The sequence below is a fragment of the Dicentrarchus labrax genome, unplaced genomic scaffold (assembly GCF_905237075.1).
Source record: "Dicentrarchus labrax unplaced genomic scaffold, dlabrax2021, whole genome shotgun sequence".
In the NCBI taxonomy this organism is placed as follows: domain Eukaryota; kingdom Metazoa; phylum Chordata; class Actinopteri; family Moronidae; genus Dicentrarchus; species Dicentrarchus labrax.
Genome location: NW_026136704.1, coordinates 23,427,587 through 23,438,587, shown reverse-complemented (window position 1 = coordinate 23,438,587; position 11,001 = coordinate 23,427,587).

Here is an 11,001-nt window from a genome sequence, read left to right as displayed (position 1 = left end):
GTGCTGTGCTGTTGTTACTTGATCAAAAAAAAAAAAAAAAGTGACTTCACTTTGTACTCCTGTCCTGCTCAGAGACGGCAGAATTTATTAACTTGTATTTGTTGTCATATTCACTCCGCCTGTTCAACGGGCAGAATACATTAGCTGGATCCTGTTCATTTCAGCCGGAGCTGCTGATAGTTGTCAAACTCCCAAAGAAGAAACATCTTGAGTTGAGGGGGAAAAAAAAATACTGTACCGATGTAGATTCGATGTGGGTGAGCAGCAGCAGAGGCAGCAGCAGCAATCTGAGCTCCCATCAGTGACTGACACATGCGCTGTGGTTACAGATAGAGGCGAGGAACGTTTTAAATGACACCATGACTGACACCGACAGGCTCGGGGGCCCCTGTTAAGGTTTCTGGCTGAACACGTGGATGTTAGTGATTTGACAAATTGATAGGCATTTTGAGGAACAAGACCTAGTTCATAACCATAAGCAATTCTGTCATCATAATTCTGTCAGTGCCACCATTTCCCATTACTTTAAGTGATCCATCCCAGGTAAAGGTCAATAACATTATTCAAACTTTAATGGGAATAGTTTAACCTTAGAAACCAGCCACTTTTTTCCCTTACTCATACAATCATTGAAATATAATGCTTCCCTCAAGGAACATTAAATACCTGCCTACTGATTTTTCTGATCTGAGTTAAAAAGACGGTACAAGCATTTTGCTTCTCGGCTGTAGCAGCTGTCAGCGTGTCGTGACTGCATGAATGTGGAAGCGTGATGTTTCAGTTAGATGCTACTAATCCCATTTAAATGTTCAATTTTAATTTGGAATGACATGTTTAAGTGTAATTAGCACAATGGGGAAATTGAGAGTGAACGAATGTCTGAGCATGGCTTGTTTAGTTGGCTAATTGATTGATTGAGATTGATGGCATGTAGCACTTGCCTTGGCTGAGGTATAATTAAATGATGTGGGAATAAATAGTGGGTGAACAAAGGCAAACGCAACAGGCTCTGTCTGCTCACTTATCTCTCTCTATGTTGCTCCTGTTTTGCACAAATACTTGTGACTTGCATAAGTCTTACTTACTTATTTATTTGCTGATTTAGTTGTTAACAAGAGGATGAATCCCTCTAGTATGCTGTTTTTTAAAACTACATTTTTAGAGAACAGCTCAAGGGCTTTTTGTTCCACAGTTTATTTCTTCAGATGATTTTACATAGCCTCTACCTGAGATTAAAAATGCATGATGACTGCTAAGAGAATATTGAAAATTTAACAATCACTTTGGCTCAATTTTCACATAAAGTTTCAAAACACAAAAAAAATTGGAATCAGACAGAAAACATCTCTATCCAGAGATATCATTCAGATTATCACAACATATGTGTTTGTTTATCAATTCATTTCAATCATCGCTATTTGATGACATTTTCAAATAAAATTGTCATTGTCAGTAGCCCTTTATTGACACAACTGTATTCAGTTGGATTGATTTTAAACTGTTCTTTACACAAAACTATTGATTACATAAAAGTGGATCATAAATCATATTGTACTGTCAGTCTGGTTATGTATTTGTTCTTCTACAATTAGCTGGATGTATCAATCATTTACTCCAGGAGGCAGATGGGACACAATGTAGAGAAATTACTTTTAGAAGTCCCTCTTGCTAAAAAAAAAAAAAACATTCTTCTGGTTCCTAGTTCACTGTGCAGAATGATGTATGTGCAGAGTTTGACACTAGAAGGATGTTTTCACATTCATCTGCTGAAAGTGGAAAGTTTCTCTGTGCTCACTGAAAATCAGATTTTAAGGGGCGGGGCCTTATGAACATGATTTGTTACATCACAAAAAAGTCAATCCTGGGGCAATTTGCAACATATACAAGTGTGATGCCGGCAGTGCTTATACTCATGTTCATGAGACATCTTGTGTCCAGCAGGAAAACTTTAGAAATATATAATATTCATAGATGGAATTTCTAATGAGGTAGATAGAGTAGATGCCTTTTAAAGGATTTTAATGTGGAAATTATACCTTTTAGTGAAAAAAAAACATTAGACATAAATTATTCCTAATAGACTATTTGTATATATGTCTTAATGCACATCTGGGTGGATCTTTAATTTCTATTTACATAATAAATATGCTATATTACTGTAAATATGGAAAATACAGTCTAGTGTACAGTATGACTTTACACTACAGTCATATAGTCTTACATTCACACAAAGCAAAATTATGACTGTGATTAAGTCACATCAAGGAACTTTAAATATTTCCATCACTTTCCAACACAATTTAAACAAATTTAACAGTTGATGCATTGCAACATTTTGCCAGTAATTAAAAGTGTCTTTTTAGCAGCAATTATGTTGCAATGACTTATGCGAGCATGATGTGCGTGGGCATAAGATTTAGTGTTTTGTACTTTGTATGTAAGGACAGCATTTTGTGTTAAAAGGTAAGAATTAAGTCAATTTTTACACATTGTCAAAACTGAGCCAAACAATTGTAAAATACTATAAGAGAAGAAGAGAAGTTCACACGCAGGAACATAAAAGCCTGAAAATGAATCCCAATCTGACAAACTCACACCGTGTCATCTGACTTCTTTTGGATCCTCAAAGTGTCTTCTATATTTAGCTATTACTGTTGGGGGGAATGCCAAGTCATTTTCCATGAAACAGATGAGGTAGTTGTTTCAAACAATGATGAAGGACAAGCACCTGAAGCCAGTGATAACCACAACACAATTATCTCAGACTGCTACAGTATGACCCAGAAAAATCTGCATTAATTAAAGCACACACAACCAGCCTGTTAATCCTGTATGAAAGTGTCAGGGAGAAGAGACGTGTGTTTGTGAGGTGATTAACTCCAAACCTGAAAGATGCTGTGAACAGCACTATAGGCTCTAATGTCAGCGATGTTGCTGCCTAATGTTTAATACTCTGATACTTAATCAGAGATTGATGTTTACCAGAGGGAGGAAATGTGCTGGATGTTGATGTGGAAGTTTTAGGTGTGATTAATTAGCAAAAGCCATGAAAAAAAAAAACGGAAAAAAAAACCAGGTTCATCTTACCCTTCTCGACTCCAAAACAAAAAAGGTTAAGTGTTTCAGACAGGAAATCTGTAATTATCTGCTGAGCCTAAGCTTCAAACAGTATCCTCTGAAGTTCCCACAACCAATTCTCAAGGTGACTCCTTTCTGCAGAATCAGAAAAGAGAAGTTTTCCTTTGCCAAATTTACATTGATGTTCCACTTCATAGCCACCACCCAGATACAATAAGCAAGGCAAACATTTCCCAATCTTCTCCTCTTATCTTTTATTCTGCCACGTCTGCATATAATCTTTCTATCATATTTAGTATTGTTGATGCATAATTAATTTTCATTTAAAGTAGATTTTTAATTTGAAACACTCAGATAGCTGTTCGTGATTATCTTTTTGAGATAGGCGTAAAATGCTATTGTTGCATTACAAGTTTATTTAGCCATCCAGCTCCCTTCTGATACACTGCAACGCCTCAATGGATGTTTTCTCACTTGTGTTTTGTGAGTGTGCTCGTGTTGCCTGCACATGAAAGTGTTCTATTTTTGTGGGACAGCCTGTAACAGTCTTAAAAAAATGTCTGTACACAGCCTTGAAGTCACTCACAGGGAGCCTTAGTGAGTCGATGAGTTGCTGCAGGAACACTGCCACCTCAACAATTTATCACTGCGAGTCTATTTTCACTTATTAAATTAATCAGTTAGGTAATTAAAAGTTGCATGTTTTAATTAAATTGGCATTGAATTCAAACACAGGGAAAGAAGGCATCATGGGATGGAGTTCATCAGCTTGAATGAGCTTGAAGTTAATTTCAATTCCATTTAGGAAGATGTGGATAAGTTAAAAAAATTATCTGTTTTGTGCTCTGTAACCATTGCAGTCACTCTCTTTGAAATAAGAGTTGGAGATAGTAAGACAATGCACTGCCTTACAGTTGATTAACATAAGGTTTTAAGACTCTTAGCCAAACTGTATAACACATATTTAAGTTGTAAAACCATATAATAATTATTAAAACACACTGGGCATTTGTGCTTTGTTTATTGTGCTTAAACGCAGTATCACATAAAATGTCTTCTTGTTTCTTCTTCAACAATTTGTTCTAGTTTAATGAATACATCTTGAATTACAGACATTAAAATAGGTGATTTAAATTAGTTAAACCACATAAAATAAGATTATATAAGATAAGATAATAAGATTAATTACACAAATCAGAAGCTACTCTGCTGAGCTAAGCTGTTAGATTTTAGCTGGTTAGCATTTTGCAGGACTACTGTTGTTACTTTTTACCATTACGTTTCAACATTTAGATACAGAGTTATTTATGTGAGTAAAAACCTTCCTTACCACAATGCTGGAGCATCAAAGTTGATTTTTCAATTCCAGGAAAAAGTAAAGAAAATACTTTTTACTGCACTAACACAGAGAGCAGTAGACCTAGCAGAATAAGAGAGAAAAAAACGCTTATCTACGGAAGCCCTAAAGGGCCATGTATTCATACATTTTATTTCCTCCGTTTTTCGTGATAACGAGTAAATTTTCTCGAGATCTCGAGATAACAAAACTTTGTTTTCCCGAGATAACGATATAATTAATTTGAGATCTCGAGATAACGACTGTGATATCCGTGGTCAAATCAGCCGCATTTAAATTTACAGCGTATTCACTTCCGGTTTTCAAAATAATGGTATTAACAACAGTAAGCTATAATTCAAACCAACATTTAAAATAAAATATGTTACATTAAAGTGTTGCATGTGCCCATGATGAATAAAAAACATACTTAATATCAGGCATTTCTACTGCACCAATTTGAAGAAATGCCAAAACAAAAGCAAGTAAGCAGGTACAAATATAGAATTTCATTGTTGAATTTCTCCACATTGGTTAGGTAAAAATGCTTAATATTAAGTATACTTGTATTCTTATATGTGTAGAAGTCAAATATACCATCCATAGCCAGGAATTATTGAGCAATATGTTTTTACAGTACCTCAAATATGAGAAAAGATGCCACTTGGAGGTACAAATATGGAACTTTTGTTTTGGCATTTCTCCACATTGGTGCAGTAGAAATGCCTGATATTAAGTAGGCTATGTTTTTTATTCATCATGGGCGCATGAAACACTTTAATGTAACATATTTTATTTTAAATGTAGGTTCGAATTATAGCTTACTGTTCTTAATACCTTTATTTTGACAACCGGAAGTGAATACGTTGTAAATTTAAGTGTGGCTGATTTGACCACAGTTATCATATCACAGTCATTTTCTCGAGATCTCAAATTAATTATATCTCGAGAAAATTAACTCGTTATCACGGGAAAACGGAGGAAATAAAATGTATGAATACATGGCCCTTTAGGGCTTCCGTACATATCGGCCTAGAACATATATATAAATTGTAAAACTTCCAATTTTTCCTTTTTTCTGCTGATTAGTAAATATTCATAAAAACATAATCTTAAATTAAATGAATTAAAATATGTGGTTTAAAGGTAGCTTAACCAAATGAAATTTTTCAATGTCAATTCCACTAGAGAGAGGCTGTTAGCTTGTAGCTTGTTAGCTTTGAGCAGGAGTAGTTCTTAGTAGTTATTTTTCATTCATTTCATCCACTACATTATGATTTAAGATTGAACCCCTGTGTTATTTATGTGGTATAACGAACTCACTAAGTTGTTGGAGCGTCAAAATAGATTTTTAAATTTCATGAAACAGGAAGAAGTGCCTCAAGAAGGTAATCTAACATTTATAATCATTTCGATGGCAAGGTAAGATGTCAAAAAGTCTAGTTGCTGTGTTTTGGCTTTGTAGGCGAGCACAGATTAAGGAAGGATGGATATAGAGGTTTACTGACAAATACAGAAAAATGTTTGGTATTCATTTAATTGGTTCAGCTGTGCAAAGGATTTGGTTTTTCCTTGCTAAAACAATGCTGAGAAGGGCTGTTTATCCGGTTTGTCTGTGTGGTCATCTCTCCACATCTAGGGCTGAGCTTACCTTCACACAACAGTTCAGACGGTACACACACAGAGTGAAAGAAACCACGACGAGACGAGGAAAGCCGTCATCCAAGGCATAATTCTTGTGCTATCACTGGATATTCATTTAAAGACATGAAAGCCTGAGCCTGAGATGTAGTAAGTACCCCGTGTTAGCGCACTCTTAGCATGTCATTGTGATGTGAACAAAAGAAAACTGAGCTACTGAAACAAGAAAAATGTGTACATAAAAGAACAAAAGAGACAAGTTAATGGAAACAAGATGGAACACACTTTCTTGAACGGTTAATTAGTATTTTGAGGAATAGTAGTAGTACCAAGAATATTGTGTTATTCTGAGAATTTTATGGCCTTTTTTTAGGCCTTGAGTGATTATAACAAACGTGAGGATGAACAACGTTCTCCAATTATGTTGATAATTACTTTTAAACACATCATTAGACCCTTCAAGATGTCACTTCCTGCTCTACACGGTAAGGTTTGTTTTGCTCTATGAGAGAAAATGAGTTTTTTTGTGGACATCTGCTGCAGTTCTATATGAAGTTGATCTATGTCTGCATTATTTAACACTAAGTAATACAACTATTTCATTTTACTGAGGCTCTGTGAATTCTCTTAGTTGTGAGTAGTTCATAAGATGAAAACAAGCTCACCAGAAAACTCAATCATTCAAATTATGAAGAAAGCCCAAAACATATCAGAGAGGGGGGAGGTAATGTCATGTAATGAGTTTACTTATATGACCTGTTACATGTGCATGCAAAGGACTTTAGTGGTTTGCCGAGACCCTAAAAAAAGATTTTTTACAAAACATTTCCACCTCTACCCTGAAGCATATTTGATTTAGTCCAATTTAAAAAGGGCATGTCAGAAAGATAAATTATATCCGAGCATGCCTTGTTTCTTAAGGTAGAAATTAAATTGAGGTCTTACATGCATAAATTAAATACTTGTGAAATTACAGAAGGTGGAGTCTGAAGCAAGTGAGGCTCCCTGTTCTGGTCAGTTAAATGACTGCATGCATGTAATTGCTTTTCCGCTCAGTTAGAAGTTTCCTTTCTAACATATAACTTTCATACCCCGACTATCTCATGTGTGGTATATTACCTGTCTGACTTTAGGGTCACTGTCAAGTCATAAATTAGTGTCCACCTGCAGCAGTGGCACAACATTAGCAGCAACCTTTGAGTCTGTACGGCAAGTGACCATGAGCTTGTTTACTTTGGCCTCTCATTACACTGAATGCTCAGTGATCCAGTCGGAAGCTTTATTTATTTTTTTAATGGATAAAACCCGCTCTCTGTTACCTGGAACCTGTTGAATCGTTTGTCTTTTGTTCCTATTTGCTCATTAGTAATGCCCTATGGTTTTAAATTTAGCGAAATTCAAAATCATTGAACTGTATTCAGCATGGTAGAGCAGTATCCCAAAATAACAGATGTATCATTTACAAGTAAATGCCTCAAATGGATTCACATGGTTAAAGCTTATTCAACTGGTGGTTACCTTTTGAACCAACTGTAATGTCTTGGATAATTACATTCTGTTTCTCAGGCTATTATTCATCAGTTAAAGGTCAAGAGCATTATTTGCAACACAAACTGAGCCTTGCATTGTATGGGCCAGCACACAGTCATCTAGTTGCTTAGTCACTTTGATATGCATGTGAATGTCAAATAAAAAAAAACTGAGCCCTAATAGGCAGCCATTATTGCAAGTGAGGAGCCTTTGTGTAAACCTGAGGTCTAATCACTTATTCAATCACTAAGCATTGCGTCCCTGCTCTCCTCCAGTGCTCCCTCTAAAAAGCAGCTGATTTTGTATTTCAAAAACCATGGATACACTTTGATAAAATATATATTTCTGCCCATAGCCGGGGCCTAATTGGTTATCTGAAGTACTAACAAAGTTCTCATGGTTGCTGTAATTAAATTAGAATCCATTGTCATGTTAACTAGGTAATTAAGTGAGCCATAGTTGATCTGTCTTTCTCTTATCAATGGCAACAATACATCTTACGAACGTGTATTGGAAATCTGAAATACACTGGTGGCTACGACACAGAAGGCAGCAGCTTCTCCTAACTCCATAATCAGTGAGATGTTGAAAAGATAACAGGAACGTGCCTAAAAGTAGAAACTGCCATCTACTTGTTTAGCTCTTGTGAAACTCATCTCCTAACCGTCAACACCGAGGACAATGTGGCACCGAGCCAGGATGGCAGAGTGTGTATCAGACTTTTCCTCTGTCACACCAACAAGGAAAAGCACCAAAAATGGATGCTTTAGCTTGTAATAAGCTGCGGTACTGCTTTATGTGCTCACTAAAACATCTATTTTAAGGCACAATTTCAGGCCATCACACGGTGCTATCTATATACAGTGGCAGCATTTTAAAAGACAATACTTCTTAATAGAGGAAAAAAAAAAATCAACCCATATGTAGACTGATATGAATTCCAAAATAAGCCCCGGCAGGATCGTTTTAAGGGAAGTTTTTTTAGAAATAGAGCCTTCTACTGCACCATTTTACTATTTAAATATGCTCTGCACTTCACAGTCAAGATCAATCAAAGAAACAATGAGGAAGTGTACATTCATAAAGTTCCAATAATGTTTTGTAATGGAACATTACACTGTAATGAACAACCAAAAATGGTTCTTTATGGAGCCACTAAAGTGCCGTGAACCAGAGAAACACAGCTCCTGCCATGTGCTATATTACTAATAGATCTGCAGACTGCAGTCACAGTAAGAACCATTAAGGATTAAATTGTTCCTCCAGAATGTAAAGAGTCTGTAATGCACAATTTTGTTCACTTCTAAAGAGTCATCTCCTCAAGTGTACAGGGCAACTATTATCCCACAGATCACCTGCCCCTGGAGAGGTGACAGTTCTTTCACCTTGCAGCTGCTGGTGTTTGGCACCACACGCCTCACACATCCCATCTCTGCATCTGGATGCCACCAGATGTTCTTGAATAATTTCTCATACAGGTGAAAGTTCTTTCCCTTTGCAGTTGAACCATAACTTGCTCTACATTCCTTCCTATTCAGACACATCGAGACACGCAATTTCTGCTGAGATATTTCTTACTTTAAAACCTGAGGGGAAGTGAAAAAACTAGAGGGAGGGACACTGGAGAGGAGCCCTTTTCTCCCACTCATTTCATTTGCCCCCTGCTGAAAAATAAGACTTTAACCTGATCTTGAAAGGTAGCATGTCTCAAATGCATCACAATGTCCAAAAAGCAGATGGCTGTCTAGCAGGGCAACAATTCTTTCTCTGAAATGCTGAATAATACATGCATATCTTGCTGTGATCCAGCGAATTCAATAGCCTATAGAAAAGGATTGCTCTCAACGTAAACCATTTTGCTAGAGGCCGTTCTCTTTCCTCAGGTCCAGTCTCCCATAAATAATTTGCCTTCAACCTTCACATGCATAAAAATTGCAACTTGTTGGTTATGAGAGAGAACAGTGAGGATGCACTTTGAATGCCAATGCGGCGATGAATAAACAATGGCTCGCTGCTCCAGGAGCAATGCAGAGCTGCCAGGAGACATTGCTTTGAGTCCACGGGCTCTCCTAATGGTTTTTGCCACAGACCAAGCCTTTCAGTCAGCTGTGAATGGGAGGCTGTTTTGATCTGAGGGGGAACACTTTAATAATTTCTAACAAAGCAACAATTCCCAAGGTACTTTGGACAACCTTGGCTGATTCCCTCTGATTATCCTCCAGCCACTCAACTCACTTTAAACTGTGATTGAATGGGCTTTTTATAACAACAAGCTTATGTTATGTGAGGAATAGCCTCATACTCTTTTTCAGAGCATGTCATCTACAGCCGAGGTCACGGCTATAGTCCAATGGCGGGATCTGGATACACGTTTCTACATCAAATCCAGGTATAATTCTTTTAATAATAACCTCCACTAAAAAATCACAAACAATAAAACAAGTAGGATCCTCTGCAATGTTTCTGAACAGATATGAGATGTCTGAGAAGCAAATCAAAGTCTGTGATCTCCCCAGAATGCAATAAGAGCCATGGCATTCCTGCAGTGCTACAGTGCCACCTGGTGGGGAGCAGACAAGCACTCCGACATATTAAGAGCTCCCGACCTGGGGATCAGGTCTCAAAATGATTAACTTGAAAAGAAAGAGCAAAAAAGCTGAAATTATTTTAAATGTTTTGTGACTTTTCCCTAATTCCCATTTTTCTTATGGTATACCAGATAGTTTGACCTCTTAAGGCCTCCAAAAATATTAAAATCAAACAATCTGAGAAGGAAACGCCACTCTGATCACTATCCTCCATGTATTAGCATTGAGGTAGCATAGGTTTCTCAAAAAAGTAATTCACTGGCGGTCTTGTAAGCCAGAAGGTCACTGCAAAACACTTACCCTTATTCTGTATGTATATCCACAATCCACAAAGAAAAAATATTCTGTCTGTAGAGTGATAAAACATATTTGTGACCCCTTTGCAAAGTTGCAGCTGTTTCCAAATCAAAGGCAAAAGCTGTCAGCCCGCAGGCTACCAGAATAGGGAACATCCACATTTTTTTATCGTGCAGCAGACAAAATATTTTTTAATCCATACAGTTAGAACAGTGGTAACTTGTTGTTTTTAAACGCTCATCTCTACCAGAGGCAAGCAGCTTGAGGCTACATTAGCCGCTGCTAGCGTAACACACCTGAATCTGACCAATTGTTAGAGGGCGAGTTGTATAAATAAAACAGATATCTCTTCTGCTGCATTGATTTTGATCTTATTTTCAGACTGTCTATTGAGAGTCTGACAATGTTACTGGAGTGCAATGCTAAATCCGTTGAGTGCTCCTTTAAGGGGCGATAAGATAAGAAGGTTAAGGGCTACTGCTTCAACATATACATCTCCATTTTCTTCCTCAAAATAAACCCACGACACAA